The sequence below is a fragment of the Tachypleus tridentatus genome, chromosome 13 (assembly GCF_004210375.1).
Source record: "Tachypleus tridentatus isolate NWPU-2018 chromosome 13, ASM421037v1, whole genome shotgun sequence".
NCBI lineage: Eukaryota > Metazoa > Arthropoda > Merostomata > Xiphosura > Limulidae > Tachypleus > Tachypleus tridentatus.
Window position 1 is genome coordinate 151788218 of NC_134837.1, and position 21467 is coordinate 151809684.

The window sequence follows — 21467 nt, forward strand, 5'->3', positions numbered from 1 at the left end:
GAGTTCTCATATAAAGCTCACATAGCCTTAATGATATTCATAGACTCTGAACAAAGCTTGCCATGGTTGTGAGTGTTTCAGAGATTTTAGTTTCTTTCAGGGCATCTTTTCATCACAATTTTTAATATGTGTAATGACTGTTATTAGAAGAGTAATCGTCTATTCAACAGGTCTTGTTCTTGAAAAAACAATATTGTTGATAAGAATCTACTAATACCTATCATCTGTTAGGATTTCACCAATTTTGCCCAAGTCTGCAGCACCAAGGGCTGAGATGCAGCCTACACATGTACTGATTTATAATTATGCTTTACTCTAGATGTTGTTCGATTACAATAATACCACGTTCCACTTTTTCATCAACATGACCATGTGGTTAAGGCGCTTGACAAAACAAACCAATCTATTGTTCAATTAATGGGAAACAAGTTCCCATAACATCTTCACTTGCTGATCAGAAGTCCGTGCACCATTCATATGATCTCTCAAGTGGTAGGACAAGAAAATATTTTGCCATTCTTTTCATTCTATCTGGCTAATTCTTCCGTGTTATTACAGAATGTGAATTTCAACATTAAGCAATACTTCACCAATTCGTGTTGACGATTGAATGAGCCAAGGTGAGAATTTTTTTTTTAATTCTCGTATACTTATACCAAGGGCATGTCATAATGATTCTGCTTGAATGAACTTACGAATCAGATTTATGGTTTGAAATAACTGTCATAATACCCCATGCAGTGTCTTAACTATATACAAAGATGCTAGCAAGGAGTAATCATGTGGTACTGGTATATGCTAAAAAAATCAATCTAATAGCACTCCACAAATAAAACTTGATAAAAACAGTGTTTAACACTATATATTAAGTTTTGTTTTCATGCCGCAGCCCAAAAATCGTAGAGCTTTGTCAGTGGAGCAGGGAGTTTGTATAAAAGATTTACGCAGTGCTGGTCAGACTCTCCAACTAACAGACTTGAAATGTTCCCCAACACTGTCAAGTACACCCTAGATTGTGAGATCAGGACAGGTAAGTTTGTAAATAGGAAAGGAAGAGGCAGAACATCTAAGCCTAATGATATTTTGATGTTAAGTATTTTCATTTGTGCATCCTTCAGGACAGAAGGAAGACTGACAATAATCTCAAGTATGAAATAAACGACCATGCACCAAATAATAGAAAAGTATCCAAATCTTCAGTATCAACAAAATACTACGAGAATGGAATATTCGATGTGTAGCAGTAATAAAAAATCTTTACCTAGATCTCAAAATATTTTCAAGAGACTGAAATTTGCTAAAATTTACAAAAACTGGAATGTTGATTAAAAAATGTATTATAGACGGATGGGTCCAAATTTGAAATATTTGGTTCGAAGAGTAGATTGTACATCTGGCAGAAGAAAGGTGAAAATACCCATCTCAATGCATATCACTTAAAATAAGGAATTAGGGAGGCAGTGTGATGGATTGAATGTGTTCTACCATTGGGTCAACAAGACATATTTGTAAAGTAGATGGGATAACGGAGACCAGCGTAAGTACCATAATGCACTGATCAGTCATGGTATATCCAGTGGTTTGAGTATAATATTGAAAATGTTTCTACAAATAGAGGCTTCTGCAACGATGCTGAAATTATTTAGCTAAGAAAGAAACTGATGGAGACATTGAACTGATGCAACCACCCCCACAGAGCCTCCATCTCAACTCAATTGAGCAGATCTGGGATTTGATAGATCAAAAACTTGACAACTCAAAAATTACTTCCAAAGAAACTTTATGGAAATGTATTAGAAACATGTGGAGTAAAATCCTAAAGAATAATTTGATTAAATATGTTGCAACAATGCCTGAGAGACTGTATATAGTTATTAAAACAAAAGGGGGACACGAAATATTAACTGTTTGCTTAACTCAAGCACTTCCATTAAGTTTCTTTTATACTAAATATGAATATTATAAAATTTTGATGTTTTTCCTGTTATTTGCTTTATATTGTTCCTCAAGAGTATCTGGATATCTAATTTTTGACTTTTTTCCTAACACTTTTGTACAGTACTGTAAGGAAACCCTTAAGTCGTTATAGAGTATTTATTTAAATAACTCTGACCATCCCGAATTCAAGGGTGATCATGTTTCACGAGTTTATATTATCACTTTCGAATCAACAACGATAGCTGTGCTACCTATCCTTTAAAATCCACCAAATATTATGATTAAAGCCTAAACTATTTGGTAAAACTGAAACTCATAGTTGAAATTTGAATGATATGTTAAAAAAATTATAATTAACACATGTTCACTCTGAAAGATTGGTTTGGTTTTAATTTTGCGTGAAGCTACACAAGGGCTATCTGCCCTAGCCGTCCATAATTTAGTAGTGACAGACTAGTGGAACGGCAGCTAGTCATCACCACTCACCGCCAAATCTTGAGCTATTCTTTTGCAAAATATAGTATGATTGACTCTCACTTATAACGCCCTACAATTGTAAGGTTGAACACGTTTGATGAGACGGGGATTCAAGCCTACAATTCTCAGATTGAGAGTTCTAACCACCTGATCATCACCATGAAAGACGTGATTGTAATATAACAAGTTTGTTACATATCTCCGGGCCCGGCATGGCCGAGCGCGTTAAGGCATGCGCTCGTAATCTGAGGGTTCGCATCCGAGTCGCGCTAAACATGCTCGCCCTCCCAGTCGTGGGGGCGTTATAATGTGACGGTCAATCCCACTTTTCGTTGGTAAAAGAGTAGCCCAAGAGTTGGCAGTGGGTGGTGATGACTAGCTGCCTTCCCTCTACTCTTACACTGCTAAATTAGGGACGGCTAGCACAGATAGCCCTCGAGTAGCTTTGTGCGAAAATTCAAAACAAAAAAAACAAACAATACATATCTCTTTGTTTTGAATCAAGTTGAAATAAAAAAGACTTTATAAGCGTACTATAAATTAAAATATCTTTATACAGTTATACTTTGTTACAAGACTATGATAATAGAAAAAAATAAAACCTGAATGTTGTTCACACGCTCAACTGTTGCCTATTAAAATGTCACAAATGAAAGAACTGAATCTTTTCATAAGCCTAACTTCTAAGTATTTAAATTTAAGAAGTTTTGTCTTGTGCAGTAAACATTAGTGAATTTAATCAAGAGATTAGAAAACATTGCGATTCACCCATGTTAAGTCTGAAAGTTGAAGAAACTGATAACTGACACATACATCACAATTGCAACAATAGTCAGTAATTAGATTCGAAGAAACACACGGAGTTGAGTGACGTATACCGGTTTATAACAATAGATTTCTTCGCCTTCTATTTTGAACAGCCTCTTTTAACGAACATTTTTTGTTTGATAAACGATTACAGGCTTATCACTTGGAAATATTACTTTTCTTTTCAACAAGCGGGTACAATAGTTAAAACAAGGTCTAATTCCACATTTGCTGTACACAATCATCCAACTTCGATGTCCCTGACGAGCTAAACTGCTGATTAAACATCTGTAATTACAAAATTTTAAGAAGTATTGGCTCATTTCCCATGTATAACATGCAAAAAATATTATGTTCTTGACAGACCGAATATTGATTTATAAATGCTTGGTTGTTGTGTTTTACTGAAGGATTGACTACGTGATGTATGCCAGGATGTGAACAAAATATATAAAAAATAGCCTGAATTAAACGCCCTACATTTCTGTTCTTTTTGATGCAAAAGCACATGGCGTATTTTTGTTATCTTTCAAACACAGATATTTAATTTGATTTGGTAAAAGCTGGCGCCAGCGATAAAATAGTCAATGCTTTGAAAAGGATTGGTGGAATACAACTTAATCGCACTATTATTTAAAGCATAAACTCTCTCTGAAACGTAGACTTTCACTAGCAGTTGGTTTGAATGGCACAACGAAAAATTGATAAGTGTTTCCAAAATAATACTAGAAAATATAGTGAAATATTAATGTCAACAATGCCGGATACGGAATATAGGCTGAACGTATCTATACATACACTGCTACGATGCTGAATATCAAGTATGGACTGAGAGTATCTATACTTAATTCTAATGACACAAAGTATGGAGTATTAGTTAAGCTACAAATGTAAGCTGACTGTATAATCTATTTATACTGTTAATTTCGTGTTAAAAATAACTTTGATAGCTTGTATAGTCGTACGGCTACTAATAGACGGTTGACATGGACATCACTCAGCCTTAGTGGACACAACAATACCAAAGACATCAAACAGAACATAGGCTCAGAATCTATCATTTTCATGCTCCTATGCCTCGTGTCAACTATATGGCAGGTAAAAGAGTTTTAATGTATTTTTATTATTAATTTTAATACGATATCGTATTTTATAGGAATTTTGTGTACATACAAAAACATAAAACCATTAACCGTTGTTTTAGGGCTTATAAGAAAGCGAATTATAGCAACGATATGTTGAAAGGATATTGAAGGTATCTTTTTTTTTTTAATGGCACACACAGTAGTGCCATTATGTTTCTAACTATATCAAGTATACTTATTACTAATGGAAGAAACTATACCAAAGTATTTTTTTAGTTATGAAAGAGTTAAATAATTGTATAAAATTGGAGCTAATAAATAATGAATAGAAAAAACTACGACGAACTGTTGATAATATTTGCATCGGTTACAGAAATAAACACATGATGAAATTAAGGCTCAGTGGTTCTATCGCCAGTGTTGCGTTTAAAATGTCTTTTACAGGAAGTCGATGCGCCTCCAAGTGGTACTTTTTTTTTGTAAATGTGACCTTCTATTCAACTTTGATTGAATTAGCAATAGTGTTTTTTAGATTAAACTTTGATCATGACTGAAACATGTTTCTTAGCTCCAACGTTTGAGTACTTAACCTTAATCAAACTGTTTGAGTTTCCAACCTAACACGTTGATGTTAATATATAGTTTATGGATTCATTAATGACTGGTATTTTAATATATAAAAAGACAACAACGACAAAAACACAAAGGAAAACATTTATGATATATTCAGTTAATAAACCTACTGAAATTATCCCAGACATATCTTTCGAAAGAGCAATTACCAAACTAAGTAATTTTTAGCTAAATTATTCGTGTAATCAGTACTGGTGAAGTTTTAACATAGCACACTCGCTGCAAGTCGCTTTCTCTATGTAACAATACACATGTATTTGTGAGTTGCCAGTGCTAAAAAGTTAGTAACCAAACATCATATACTTAAGTTTGCTGGTTGACCTTAATGTATCCGCTGTGATGCAATACATATCACATTACGTACAAAAACTGTGCTAATATTTCAAGATTCCGCTTACAGTACGTTGCCTGGAAATGGCGTCTGTAAACAGATACTTAATATTTTCGTGGAGTTCGAGATTGGGTCATTTTATTGAATAATAATTCTTATTGACTATAGATAGACTTATTCAGTGTAGTTCGATGTCAAATTTCACGCTGAAGATCACGTGGCGAGGATTGGCTCGCTTACGCAACATCAGGCTGGTAGCGAGCACGGTATTATCTTGGATAGATATACACTGTATCCTGTACAAAAAAAAAACACAAACACACACACACACAACGTAAGTTGTTTGAGATGCCACTTAGATTCTTAGACATATAACTGATAGCAGAAAATGAGGAATTTATTTATGTTGTAGAAACCTGTAGGCAAATCTTCTTTGTTCTTCACATTAGTGTATGTGCACGAAACCTAATTTTCTTTTTAAATGCTAATAGATGCACAAAATACTCATACTTAATAAAACAAGCTGCTATTCCTTATAACACTTATTGTGCCTATTGCCATCTAGTGTGAATCGCGAAAGTTGCAACTAATGAATTTTTTTTTAATCAAAAACAGGTAAACCAACAATTAATATATTAACTAAACACTAGTAACATGACAGTTACCAAAGCAGCCTGAGTACGAGTTGGTTAATAAAGCCACTTTGTTTACAACATTCTACTTATAACCGTCATTAACTGATAAAACTGAACCTCATTAAACCAGTGTTGAAGGTTAATGTGAAGATCATCTAACCAAAATTACACGTCTTCTACCACAAATAATTAAAGGTGTAGATTGCAAGTTTTAAAATACTGACTGAAATAAACTAAAGCTGTTAACCCCAATCTTTCTTTATCGAGCAAATATAAATACCATGACAAACTAAATTTTACAGTAATGCAGAATATACAAAATTAATATTGTATAATGAAAAACAAAATCTAACTTTTAATTTTAAAACGACCAGTTGTTTAATAGATTTTTACGTACTTAAGGTAACAATATAAATGAATTAGAGTATATTCAGATTTTCGCAAAATAATGAACAGAATTAATTTTAAAACCACCATGAAGAAACACACTGTTATTCTACAATACTTAACCAGTCAGTACTTGTCTCGACAGATCAGGTAAAGCAACAATTGATAAAAACATTTGTGGTGAGTTAACCATTCTTTGATAATTACAATATGCTACGTACAGTGTTTCGTTAGATAAAAAAAAAAAAAGTAATAATTTATTACAGAAGTTCGGTAATATTGCAGAATTTCCCGGCTAATTATTTTTACTGGAAGCTCAGAAAAATGTCCAAATCAACTCGTACAGATAAATCATAGGACGATATTCTTGGACATTATAATCGGAAAGAATACGAAAAGCAGTGGTAGGTAATACTATAAAAATACTACTAGGTGGATTAATTGGTTATATTTCTTATGCAGTACAACCTTCAATAAACTAATAACGTAGTCATACACGAAAAAAATATAAATCTAGAATGTGTTAAACAGAAATAACCACACATGTCCATTTAAAACACAAGGTGTTGAACAGTAGCGACAACAAGTGGTGAGCAGTAGAAACAACAGTCCGCAAAAAGAGTGGTGATGTCACGTGGTACACATTATAAACTTCAAACGATTAAAGAGGAAATATCACACGTGGCGAACACTGAAAACTATAGCTCTTATAAAACAGAAGTTGTCACACGTGGTGAGCATTAAAAATACAATTTATTAAAGACAGACAACACGTGGTAAAGAGTAAAAATTACGATAACTTTTATAGAGAGGTAGTCTAAAAAAAGAGTAGGAACGCTAATGGGAAGAGACCATATGTGGCTGAAAGTATTAATAACAATTGGTTCTAGATACCCAATTACATATGTAGGACAATAAAAACTGCATGTTGGATCGCGCTAATGATATACTAACCAGACAGTACTAGACTTGTGGTAGCCAGTGAACACAGCAGCTGGCTGAGACTTATCACAGGTCGACTCTGTCAATGGTTTAATATTAATACGTTTAATCATGCAGTCATCACAGTAGACATTCAGTTTTGGGTAATCGACTGTGTTGATAATTAGGTTACAACCATTTGAAAGCGACAGGTTTTGATGGACAGCAGAATTTGTGTTGTTTTACACACTACTACTGGCACGTACTAGCCAAGGAGAAGCAACACTCAAAGAGTGTTATAGCTTTTTAACAGGGTATCTTTAATTCGTTAAGTCGAACTGCTAAAAACATGTGACAAGACATTTTATAATAATAAAATAAGGAATAATTTCTTACCTGTGTAGACCTTTTTCAGCTACATATTTCTTAGGATCTCCCGATATCTTGATTTCGAAACCATTATCTCCGGGAGTTTTCTGGCTTGTAACACCAGCGGGTTCTCGACGGCATTGTCCCGTGTAACGGTTAGGAAGATATCGGTGAGAAGGGGGCTCAGCTCCAACTATTTTGGTTCGTATGCCAATTGCTGTAAGTAATATAACGGACCATACTAGTATAGTAAATTTAGTGTCAACTGTTCTCATTGTTATAGGTTTGAAATCATGAACAGTTACAAAGAAACTGAACACACAACCAACACTCCACTAACAACGGATCCTATCTGAACTGCCAGTGTAGCGTGTTCCTCAAGTAAAATGCCTTCCCGTCATGTCTCGCGCCATAAATCTGTTGCCACCAGAGTGCCTTATTCCTTTGCGAGTTAACAAGTGGCAGAGCAGAGAGGAGCAAGAAGTTCGGTAGCCATACCAGATATTTGCTTAAGTAAAGTAGTAGTATTGTAGAGTTTATATCGTTAACGAAAAATATTTAATAGATCACTCAGCCTTTAATGCACGAACTATAAAACACACAGCTCTAAGCACGGTTCACTACGTATTTCGCTAATGTATTTATTTATTGTATATTTTCAGATTACGTTTTTTAAATAAATAACACTTATTTAAAATATGAATACAAAAATAAAAATACTAAATTTGCTGGCTGCGTTATTTAAACACTTTGCTAATAATGTTTATTTTTTATTATATGAGTATTAATATTACTATTACTACACGCGCTTTTCTATAACTCTCAAGTTTAATGCTTTCCTAAAACTCTTTGATCCTACTTTTCTATTGAAAAAGTATTACTTGGATTTTCAAATTACCATGTTCAGAGTAGCAAATTTAGATGTTCTTAAAAAACTGTACGTGTTTATAAAAGTCTTTATTAAAATTATCTAAGGATTTACAACACTAAAATTAGTGCTTCGATTCCCTTGTGTGGACAAAGAAGATAACTCGATGTGGCTTTCCTATAAGAAACAATAAACGCGCACACAAACAAACACATACTAAAATTATTTATACATATTTAAAACACTGTGAAAAGGGAAATAAACTGGCGGTAACATGTGCTTTCTAAAATAAATAATATGTTATTGAATCTTTCTGTTGAAGTAAGACGTTTTGGCAAAATTATAACTACAAAAATATGCCCTTCTTAGTAAAGCCCGCTGGTTTGCACTTCAAGCCTAACGTTTCATGAACCATTGCTGCGAGAAGACACTCCGTATTTTGCGTTTGTTTTGGCCCCCCAGTGGCTCAGCGGTATGTCTGCGGACTTACAACGCTAAAAACCGGGTTTTGTTACCCGTGGTGGGCAGAGCACAGATAGCTCATTGTGTAGCTTTGTGCTTAATTCAAAACAACAACAATTGCGTTTGTTTTGAATTTCACGCTAAGCTACCTGAGGGCTATCTGTGATAGTCGTTCATAATGTAACAGTGTAAGACTAGAGGTAAGGTAGCTAGTCATCATCTCTTATTGCTAATGCTTGGGCTACTCTTTTACAAATGAATAGCGCTCCTACGGCTGAAAGGGCGAACATGTTTGCTGGAATAGTGATTCGAACAAGTGACTAATCTTTGGGCTCGTGGATGTGATAAAAGAGTTGTCGGTGTGTGCCGTTTGAGAGTAGCAGGTATGTGAGGAATATGATAGTATTTTACTTTTGACGATGAAAGAATAATATTTGGCACACAATTAAGGCATGTCCTAATAAACATTTTGGTTTTAGGATCATCGCAGAATTGTCCCACAATTGCCCTGGCAATCACTTTTACAATATGAACGCCAATAACCACTTCGAGCTTTTACCTACAACACATTTGTCTTTCGTAAATGCCAAAGTTTTCTTTTTGGATATTTCTGTTTGTCACTGCCTGCCACTCAAAATACAATTCTGTCGTATGTGAACTTTAATTTTGCAAATACCAAGATGCTGGCTTTATAAATAATGACAAAATATGTTTCATGTTAACATTACTGTTTTCTAAGCACATTTTATTTTTGTTTCCTTTTATATGATATCCAAACCTCTTGGAGAGAATGAAGATGGCCAGATAGTACACACTTAGTACCTCAGATATACGACGTGAGACACACTAGAAATAATGTATTCCGGGTTAGGAGAATACATACGAGGCACCTAACTGTCCAGTTGATTCAAGGTGTGGCATGGATGAAGCAGGCTACAATTACAATTCTGAAAAACTCCTTGACTTCTACAGTATCGGTCAAGCATAATAAATATATCACCACTAGACGGTGGTGAGAGCATCATTCCGACATCACTTGTCAAATACTATAACTCCTAAATACTAAAACTTCAGTAAGCGGTGACTAGGAAAGCTCCAATGAAAACAAACAACTAATGTCTTGAAGATGTACACCCGTCAAAGCTAGAAACGCGCTGCTCCATGGACGTATTTCTTTTTCTGTGACGGACATACAATTGGGGAGCCTGTGCATGCAGCCTCAACATTTGAGACTGATAAGCGTGTCAGATAGCGTGCCTTCAAAGTACAGGACTAGCCTCTGTTAGCTGAATGACTGCAGGATACTTAATAATACAAAAGGCTAAACACCATGTTCGGTGCTTGGTCTGTTTCTAGATAAAGTGGGAAATATAAATGCATTTAAAGAACAGGATGTCAGCAGTCGTGACATAGCAAACGTTGAATTGTCGCCTTGTGTTGAGGAGGTCCGTATGGAGAGCGAAATTGCATCCGTTTTCAAGCTGAACAATCTGTACCATACCAGGCTGGAACAGCTTGGGACTGAACATGTTTACTAGTCTAAACTAAAAAATCGAATGCGAGATTATTCACCAACTTGAAAGAAAAAAAAACAAAACAGGCGGAGTTGTCGTTCTTTCTTAATACCAATTCTTAAAACTGAGTATTAAGTTATTAACACATATCATAAAGGTATACTCTACGTTCAGCTCAAAGAAACCTACAATCTTGCTCTACGCACCCACAAGGAGACACACACACGCACCCTGGTGTGTGTACTGTAAGGAATTAGTAAGTTGTTGATATGCGTAACTGATAGTGCGCTAGTAATTCTAGTGCATCTTCAGAATCTTACCAATTTATAAAATAGTTAGAGCATTACGTCCTAACAAGTGTCGAGCCCTGCCCATATTCCACGCCTTCAAAGAGTGTGACAGTGTCAACCTTTGGTAGCAGGGTTGAAAAACAACAACAACTCTAATGAATATAAAGAAGTATTTTCATGAGCCATAAAAGAATTTTGCACACTTTTAATCCTAGACCTGATGACTGAATGGGTGTACTGGAGCGCTTTGTTCCACTCTTGTATGAGCGAGCCAGTAGCTAAGATTATGACAACAACATTCAGAAATCTGCTTACTTATATTCACTTTAATAAGGTACTGCTGGTAAATATACTTTGAAAATAGTTTCATATAAACATAAGCACAAATAGTGATTCATAATAATATTCTAAATTTAGTATCAATTTTCTGCTAACTTGACGCTTGTTCCAGAAGAGAGAGTTACAAGCAGAATACACTTTTTGTCGACATAAAGTATTACAAACAAACAGTTAGAAAGAATACTTTTCTCTTTAAATAAAGGTATATCCGTATTTTGAGCTAATTCCCACATTTGTCGTTAAATTTTGCAATCTTCAGGTTTCAGAGAGATAGTAAAATAAACCACTTACACGTAAAGTCATTTAAATTGCTCGTAGAGCTATACAGAGAATCACTGGGATTTATTATTTAAATGCACATAATCTCTAACTCACAGCACACACACACTATTACTTTCCCTTGTTTTATCAAAGGACAAAAATATGTATAAATTACTACAAAATATTCAGTGTTCAAATCTTTCACAATTTTATCATCTATTCGGAACTAATTTCACGTGAATGCCATAAACGTTTCTTGAAAAATCATTCAATTGAAATATTCAGATAAAGCTATAAAAGTGTTGCAACCCATCTAACGAGTGAGCTTTATGCTGCAACTGATCCGTGACAAGCCTTTTCAACATTAAACATCTTAGAGAAACCGTAGAAGAGTTAGGAGTCCACCAGTGTTCAGAGTTGTGTGTCAAGAAACAGTTGTTTCGTAATCAGCGTCTTCAGGATAAATTGTATTAAATATTTAAAGAAAGGGATAAGGTAATACAAAAGTTTTCGTGTTAAAAACAAACAAAAATTATTATGTAAATTATTGAAAAATAATTATATGCATTGATGCAAATCACATCTCGTAAGATTTCTTAATTGCATAATAGACATATCTAGGAAAATTATGTCAATACACTGTGTTATAAGAATATTAAGATGTATTATAAATTTCGTCTGATCAGAAACGGCCCGGCATGGCCAAGCCTGTTAAGGCGTGCGACTCTGTAATCTGAGGGTCGCGGGTTTGCATCTCCGTCGCACCAAACATGCTCGCTCTTTCAGGCGTGGGGCGTTATAATGTGACAGTCAATCCAACTATTCGTTGGTAAAAGAGTAGCCCAAGAGTTGGCAGTGGGTGGTGATGACTAGCTGCCTTCCCTCTAGTCTTACACTGCTAAATTAGGGACGGCTAGCACAGATAGCCCTCGAGTAGCTTTGTGCGAAATTCAAAAACAAAACAAACTGATCAGAAATTTGTAAGAAAACACTGATAAGATCCTTCAATGCGTTTCTCAATAAAGCTTATTATCCTTAATGTTTTTACATACCGCATATGTACTTACATACCATAAGATGTGTTATGAATGAGTCCCCACAGCTCATACGTCTTTACATATCGCATGAGATACTATGAAAGATCCTCCTTAACACCGTGGGACAGCGGTAAGTTTACAAACTTATATGCGAAAATATGCGGTTCGATTTCTCACGGTGAGCTTAACAGATTGCACATTGTTTCTTTGCTCTAAGACAAATAAACAAATCCTTCGCACATGTATTTACGCATTTTAAGAAATATTATGAATGAACCTCCTTAACACATACGCCTTTAAAACTGTATGAGGTGTTACGAACAACCTCTCTCAGTTAACTACTAACTATTTTAAATCTAAATGATTAATTATGAACAACTATTAAAAATGTTATGATAATGTAAGTTCTTTGGCAATTAGAAAATTTCACATTTCTCCACTTCTAGAACATTTGAGCTATATCGAATAAACAGATTTTGCTACATTTGTGGAACCTGACTTGAAAGTCACTTTAATTATTTGTAACACTTACACATGCGAATAAAACAAGTAATGCAGAAAACTCCCCAGGGACACCAACGTTCAACAAAATATTAGTGACTAACTGTGAATAAAGTCAAGTCGTCAAGTGATACTTATTTCAGTATCCGAAGTGTCCACCGCAGACTGGTGTCAAACAAAATAAATATTGTTATTAAAGAATTATTAAAATTATGGAATACGAAAAAAAAAAAAAAACGTCATAGGTTCGACCTTCTCTTCCGCCATTCTGGAAACTAAAAAGTAGACCATAGTCATGTATGTACTCACTGTGTTCGGCTCGCAGTCTGTAGGGTTTAGGGTCGAAGCGCATATTAAAACACGCTTGCCCTTTCACCCTTAATGTGACGGTCGATCTCATTATTTGTTGGCAAAGAGTAGCTTAAAAGTTGGCTGTGAGTGATGTTGACTAAGTGCCTTTCCTTTAGTCTATCACTTCAAAATTAGGGATGACTAGCGTAAGTAGCATTCTAGAAAATTCGAGAACAACAAATCGCTATACCTCATATGTAGAGCACCTTATTCAGAATCATAACATCTATCTCAGAGCAACTTTTGGTCTTTACACAGTTATGTCAATATGTGACTGAAAGGTTTTAACTTAAATATATTTCTTCTTCAAGTGAGTTGATAGTGAGTGATATTAACTAGTTGCTTTCTTTCTAGTTTACCATTTTAAAATTGGGAATGGCTGGTGCAAATAACCTTCGGGAAACCATGCACGAAATTCTACAAACAAATGAAACCTTATTGTTTGCTTATGATCAAAATGACATTGTGAGTGGGTTTCAGGTTTGAAGAGTTGTATTCGAAACCGTACGCAATTCTACAAAATATTGTTGAGCCTCTTCAGGCAGCTAAGGGGGTACTCGGTGGATGTTGTGAAAACGAGAAGTGTCTCAAAAAGGCCTGACAAGATGTAAATATAAGGAGTTTCAGGGAGTTCATCTCGTCAGAGTGTCAGTAGCTTTGGGTGAACTACTTACTTCATATTCCCTTTCTCACCTGACTTACTGTCTTTCGAATTAATCCTTTATGCTGGTGATCAAGTTAATCAAACACTATTTGTATCACTCTACAAATCCATATAGGATGCCATGTTCTCAAACTGCGGCACAAGGCGTTGTATAACTTCACAGCCTTCAGTTTGATGTTGAAGCGTCTGAGACATGGGATGAGCAGCGAACATTTAGAGAAGTGTAAATGGAGATGATAAACTGATGCCATATAATGACGGAGAAAAATTGCAAAGTATGGAAGAGATTGCCGAGTCTGACCAATCAGTTATATCTTGTAGCTTGTTCACTATAACGGGGAGCATATCAACAAGCATGACGATTATTCCATGGATTTCATTCAGTGTGTTTAGTATTATTCTTCGATTAGTATCGGTAACATCTGCTAACTACAGAATCTGATTGTTTAACCTATTGTACTAACGCAGGTTGAGTCATTGGGTATTTTAGCTGCAGGATTAAGTACAAGATTTAATTTACATCTAGAGTAATGCAGATACAATTTCCTTTGGTCAAATTTTTCGCGTGACTAATTGAACTCCGTTTATGTTGCTTTCAAGTACGATCTTAATATACTGAAATTTTGTCACGAGTTTAGAAACAAGAACATCGAGACTTTGAGTAGCCACCTTTCATATGCAGTCTACAAAAGAATGCTGTGACAAAACATACATAGTTTTATAATAATCACGAATGCATAAAATTTGACTGTCTTGATGGTAATATTATATCAAGTAATGATGAAAGGGTACATTGAGCCGAGCATGACTAATAATTAACGAGTCAGAACTGTGAATTCGAGGGTTCGTGATTCATATTCTTTTGCTGCAAAAACTTGTTCCGTCCTTTGAGGCCGTGGGTATGTTATAAGAATAACAATTATATCCAGCTACTTAACTGGACAATGATATCTCAAGATGGATACTACTGACTATTTGCATTATCAGTTCAAAATTAGGATCGGTTATGTGCATATAGCTCTTGTGTAGATTTTCTAAGAAAATTTTAAATACAACAACCTAAGCTTTTAGTCAACAAAGTTAAAGTAGTATACGATATCTGTGGTTCATGACTCTAGTTGGTTGGTTGGTATCATTTTTGAGAGCAAGCTGTGAGTTGTGTCGGTTTTTTTAGGTTTAATAAGGAGCTTTTTAATAATACAGCTGAGTGAATGATATAGCTTTTTATGGAAAATGGAGGACGGCTGCTAAACAGAATATAAGTTATATACAGTATATATGTTTCTATACCACCAGAAATGAATCATTTAGGAATCATCATTTTTGGTTGGGGTATCGAAGGGATGTGAAACTGTTAAAAGTATTTATCAAATATTTCAGGATATCATTTTGTTGTTCAATATCTAAGAAAGATATTATAAATAATGATAAAAAACTAAGATGAAAACAAAAGGCAAGGATCTTACTCTTAACAGAGACAGAAAACTTTCTGGCCAAATAATCTTAGTATTCTAGACCAGGAAAGAGTTACTCATGACGAATGTTCTTTTCTGTTGTGTTGAGCCTCTACCGAACTGAAGTTCAAGTAAGGAAAAACCACCAAAGTAATCCTAGCAATAAAGAAGTAGAAATAATCGTCTATTGCTCAGAACATATCTTAGCCCTAAGCAAAAAGTACTGATGGCATGGGTACGTAAGCAAAAAAAAAAAAAAAAAACTTTAGTCCATTAGAAACCTTAAAAGAATGCGCCCAAAGGTCAAGAACTAACATTTAGTTTGATGTACATTGAGAGTAGAACATCGAGGATGCTAAATAACTAGGACTTAGAAGTTCAATGCGGAAATATAGTTGGGTGACCGAATGGCTCACCCGTAGAAAATACATCTTCAAAATTCTGACAATAAAACAGCATTGATTGAGTTATTGATCAAAGAATGCGGAAAGCCAGGCACTTGAGGACTATTCACACCCGAAACATATGGTAGAAAAAATAACAATATAAAGTAATCACTGTCTGTGGTTTAGATGTTTACGAGAGTCTATAGTTTTATAAGCTGTAATTCAATTGGTATCTTTGTCGGGTGTGGAAAGATTAGTATTCTATCTGTTTCTAGCGGTGTGTGTCCGCAGAGATACCACTGTGTCATTGAGGGCTACAAGTCATGGAACTACGAGAAGTACATCACCTTTATTTGAAGTCACAACGTTTTTTGCAAGTTTTGTCAATAATGTGAGAATGTTTAGAGTAACATTAAAATAACTGGATGTTTTTATGGCTAAGCCCAATTTTTCTACAACGTTCGACTCTATGAATAATCAAAAGTAGTCATGGCCTATCCCAGTGTTAGTTTTATTTTACTTCAACTGTAATCCTGATCCATTTCTAGCTTTACTGGAGTCGCTAACGTGATTATACATATATTGTGTATTATCAGTTTAGCACGTTGCAACTGGTATATTTCTAACATGTTGTTAAACTGTGGAAGAGATCATTGATCAATTTATTAAATATTTTTAATCATTGAGTTGATGTACAGTTTTAAGAACTTCATATTTTCGGTAACGATAACGAATTAATAACTACAAAAAGACAAAAAGAAGAAAGTAATCTCTGTTGTTGCATCGTTCCATGAAGGAAAATCGATTGTAGTTATTAGTACAGTACAGTAATTCAATGGGCAGATTCAAATCAGCCACCCACGTAGCAGTAGACTGGGAAATAAAAAAAGACTAGATTTTTTGTCATTATTACGTGATTTATTCCACAAAGCGCTCCAGTTACATTTTACATGGTATTCAAATCTTCTTTTACAAGAATAGTGAACGAAAAATTCTGATGTTTTTCTATAATTGAACAATAGAAATCTCTGATTTTTCTGTTGTGAAAAAATTATTAAATATATGATTTAAGTACTCTCGAATATTCTGAGTCCATTATTTATAATGTGGTTGAATTAAGAAATACAGAATTCTAACGTAAGGATAACAAGAACGAATCAGCTTAATTAGTAGATGTTCGAGATACAAAGCGTGCGGCGACTTTGAAGAAAATGAATAGTTGTTTCAGTAACGCCTACTCACTCTTCAGAAACTAGATTCTCCACCTTTGAGAATAATATAATCAAAATCACGTATTCAGTGTTGATGACTTCAAAAAGAATTATGTCGAACTTTTTGGCAGTGAAAGGAAGATAGCAGTGAATTTTTCAGATGAAACACTTTGGTGGAATAAATGAAAAATGCCATTAGTAATAAAACAACTAAGGAAGTCATTCAACATAGCGTGTAGTATCGAATTATTAAGGTAAATTTGCAAAAGAGCGTGTACACTTTTGAGTTTTCGAAGAAATGGTCTAATAAGAGCATACCGTATTGAACATTTTTTTTAAAAAGCAGTAAATAATGTATGTTATGTCGGATTTTCAAGATAGAACGACGAAAAAGATTTACAATGCTGCCTTCAGAAGATCAGATATTTAAGATTGGTCAAATCAGTTAAGGTCCAAGGATAAGTTTGTTATCAATGGCTGTAGACACGAAGCAGATATCTTCATTAAAAGAAGAAGAAGGAAAGATGACGCAGCAAACATTTTATTTTAGAGTTATTTCAAATATATTTTACTAATACAATGAAAATGACATAATATTTTTACAAAAATGGACATTATTTGATATTTAGATGAAGTGAAAAATAGAAAAAACATACATATATATAAATATACGTGCTGTAAATAGAAGAGTAAAATAATGAGAGTAAAAATAAATAATTTTGTTATCATGATCTCTTTTTTTCCTTTGAAGCTGATGTTCAAATGTTGAATCAGACAAAAACGACTTACGTTGAATATGCGCATAAGGTTTTGGTCATTATTGTCACTTGAGCCTGACATGGCCAGGTGGTTAAGGCACTCATCTCATAATTTGAGAGCCGCAGGTTCGAATCCCCGTGACATCAAACATGCTTGTCCTTTCAGCATGGGAGCGTTATAATGTGACGGTCAATCCCACTATTCGTTGGTAAAATAGTACCCTAAGAGATGACGGTGGTTGGTGATGAATAGCTGTCTTCACTTTAATCTTGCACTGCTAAATGAAGGACGGTTAGCGCAGATAGCCCTCGTGTTACTTTGCGCGAAATTTCAAACAAACCAAAACGAAACAATTATCGTTGCAACATATGTGACCATGTGAAACAGGAAATAGTTTGGAACAAAGTATTCACGAGGTGAAACGTTTCAATAAACCTTGTGTGGAATGTAAGCTTACTTTTAAGCATTACTCTACTGATCAGAATATCATTACATCACTTAACTACTTTGTTATGGAGATTGTCTGGTAATTTGCTCCAGTGTTTTATTTATCAATATTAATTTCCATAGTTTCGTAAGTATTCTCAAAAAGAACGTTAATATTAGACAGTAACAAAACTTGTCTCCAATAATTTCTATTTCGATATTTCTGTTGACAAGAATTACTTTTCTAATTATGTAAGGCAAAATTTATAATTTAGAAATACTTCTGAATGCTTTGATGTCAAAAAGAGTTTTAAGCAAGTCTATCTCTTTACGAAGAGGATATCATTGTAATCGCAAAATGTGCAAACTTTTAAAACATTGCTTCAGAGAAGTCTTGATTGCATATATGTAGACGTTATTAAACTATTAATTTCTATTTAGTTTTCACAAACTTAGTCACATATTTTAATTTCTTGGTGAACGTTATGGTGCCATCCTAAAAAAAAACATTTATTTCAACATCATGTACAATTTTTATCATAGTATAATTATCCTTTAATATGTTTTGCATTACTTTTCACCATATTTTACTCTGGAGTTTATTAACCAAATCAATTGTCAATAAACTAAAAAATACACTTTATAATCCCGGGAAGATATATTAGGCAGACTCGCCCTTCATACAAAATATGTCGGTAAAATCAAAGAGCGAGTGCATCTTGTTTTTATTGCTATCACACACTATAAGAAACGAAAGGATGTCGAGCTTTCCAAAATAAGCCACAGTTTGTCTGCTTTTACTCTAGTTTAATCTTTGTTTCATATCATTAAGTGTTTTAAGACCAAGCAGAAGAAATTTTGAAAGAAACGTCACGTGGGACTTTATTTTTATGAAATCACAATTTACCCTGTAAAAGGATCTACCATTGTTTTTAGGTTGAAACATTGTCAAATAATTCCAGGAAACTTAAGTAAACAATATTTTTTATGGAAACGAATTTCAGATGTTTTTGAAATAGTATGAAGTTTGCTCGGTAACAAGAAAGAACCCAAACTCGGGGTAAAATTTCAATTATCTTCAAACTATAGAAATATAATTAATTTTTGTTTGTTATTTTATTAAGCATATAGATACACCATGGGTTCTCTGTGCAGTGCCTAACACGAACATCGAAACCCGAAAACTAGCACCCGAAAATTAATCCTCAGACTTACTACTGAGCCAGTGGAGATGAGGGAAAATATATAGTTTACAATAACCAGATCCCACGTTATTAAATAGGCAAAACATAGGGGCTGAAAAATTAAAATAATTTTATCAGTAAATTAAGTTGCAAAGGTCTCTGTACATTAATAATATCACCAACTTTTGTTATATTAAGTAGTAGAAATAATATTGTATTATTCATCCCTACTCTCGTTCTGATTTGTAAATGGTTTAACTACAACGTTGATAATAAGTACAATGTACTCAATGATTTCACATCAAAGCAGTCATTGTTCGTGAAACCGTTGACATAAATAGAACTATTATGTCTGTCGACCTGATAAGCCCTGGTACTGGGTGAGAATATCTGACAGCACTGAATATGGAGATATAGTTCGACTGGCATATTATTACATATATCACTTTGCTTTACTCAGATAAGTTCTTAAATTTTCTTTTATTTGAATACGTGTACTACCAGTAGACAGACAGAGAGAGAGTAGGATGGGTAGTTCTGTTTCCATCTACACACACACACACATATATATGTATATATATATATATACAGTTTGGAGGTTCCTTACTTTGCTTTTTGAAGAAATAACACATAATAAATCATTTCCAAAAACATGTAAGATATATTAGAGACATAAATAAAAGAACTTTTGTTTTAGTGAAAACTTAATGAATATTGAGCTAAGCCATGTAACCAACTGTTTCGTTGGGCAGATTCAAAGATATATCTCTACTTTTATGCGTAATACATCGGAATGAATTGCTATACTATGTGAAGACAATGAGTGACACGCGATATGAGAGTAGAACTAGTACTGTCCACACACATTCTGATTACAAGCTGGGAAAGGTTTGAATACTCCAATTTTGTCTTCAATCTCGAAGCCAATGAAACAGATTCATTTTTGAAAACTAAGAAATGAATTTATGGCTACTCCTGCGGGCGCATGAAGTCAAAACGTGGTGATTCTTGTTAGATTCGAAATGAATAGAAGAAACAATTGTTATATTAGTATAAGACTGATAAAAGCCTTGAAAAGTCTAGATAAACGCAATAGAGTTTGGGGAAAAAATAAAACAGAAATTACTGGAAAACCTTTCTCAAGAACAGTGGATTCTCTTACGATAAAACGAGTTTCACACAAAAGTTTTGATGAACCCTTCAATGAGAAGAAAAGCTTCAAGTCCATTTCTTTAAGCCCCCCCCCCACTGGCTCAGCGGTATGTCTGCGGACTTACTACGCTAAAAACCGGGTTTCGATACCCGTGGTTGGCAGAGCACAGATAGCCCATTGTGTAGCTTTGTGCTTAATTCAAAACAACAACCATTTCTTTAAAATAAAAATGTCAATGATGCCACTGAATTCAATACATCACATAATAAATTATCCAGCAAATTAAGTGTGTAGTAAGAATGTTGCTTTTGTACAAGTGTATACTTGCTTAATTGCATTATAACTTGATCTGAAACGGATCAACAAGACTTCGATATTCCATTGAAACTTTACGGAATTTTAATAATATTTTTGTCTTCATAAACCCTTCATTGTAACGTTACTGAGATGCACGTTAAATATCCCTGTTACTTAGTAAATATATCTGTTTTGCAACAGCTTTATATAATACGCTGAAAATATACCTTTCATTTGGTACTACTCCTATTGTGTGTTTACTTCACTTTGATCACATCCAGGGTTGTCTGTTTCAGTATTTCTATGACTTCCAACGCGTTAAGAACATATAAATCAATACGGTTGCCATGATGGGGAATCTGTAAAACTTCTTATTTTCGCCACCCTTCAGCTTCAACGTGTTCTCTCCTGGGACAGTGGTAAGTCTCGAAAATTTCAATGCTAAAAACAGATGTTCGATTCCCATCGGTGTACACAGCAGATAGCCCAATGTGGATTTGCTATATGGCAAACACTTCACACTTTTAAAAAAGTGTATTATTGACAGTTCATTAGGAGTTAATATTTTAGTTCTCGCATGATGTTCGGAAGGTCTCTGGTTCAAAATCCATCCGAGGCAAAGTAATATATTTTGTGTAAAGTAAATAAAAGATAAAAAGGAAAAAATTTACCACGTTGTTCCAGAAAACGGGGTCGCTACTGATCCTGAAATTAGGCACCCGAAAAT

General features: G+C 34.4%; 1 protein-coding gene and 1 long non-coding RNA gene across 3 annotated transcripts in view; one reads left to right on the forward strand and one right to left on the reverse strand.

Annotated features, from left to right (window-relative positions):
• LOC143236333 (spondin-1-like) overlaps positions 1-8021 on the reverse strand; it is a 117705-nt gene extending 109684 nt beyond the window's left edge. For both annotated transcript variants that reach the window (XM_076474606.1, XM_076474607.1), the window contains exon 1: positions 7611-8021. The gene's annotated coding sequence lies outside the window, so the exon portion shown is untranslated. The remainder of the gene's footprint in view (positions 1-7610) is intronic.
• LOC143236337 (uncharacterized) overlaps positions 4198-21467 on the forward strand; it is a 45629-nt gene continuing 28359 nt past the window's right edge. The window contains exon 1 of the long non-coding RNA XR_013019536.1: positions 4198-4320. This is a non-coding gene — a long non-coding RNA (uncharacterized LOC143236337). The remainder of the gene's footprint in view (positions 4321-21467) is intronic.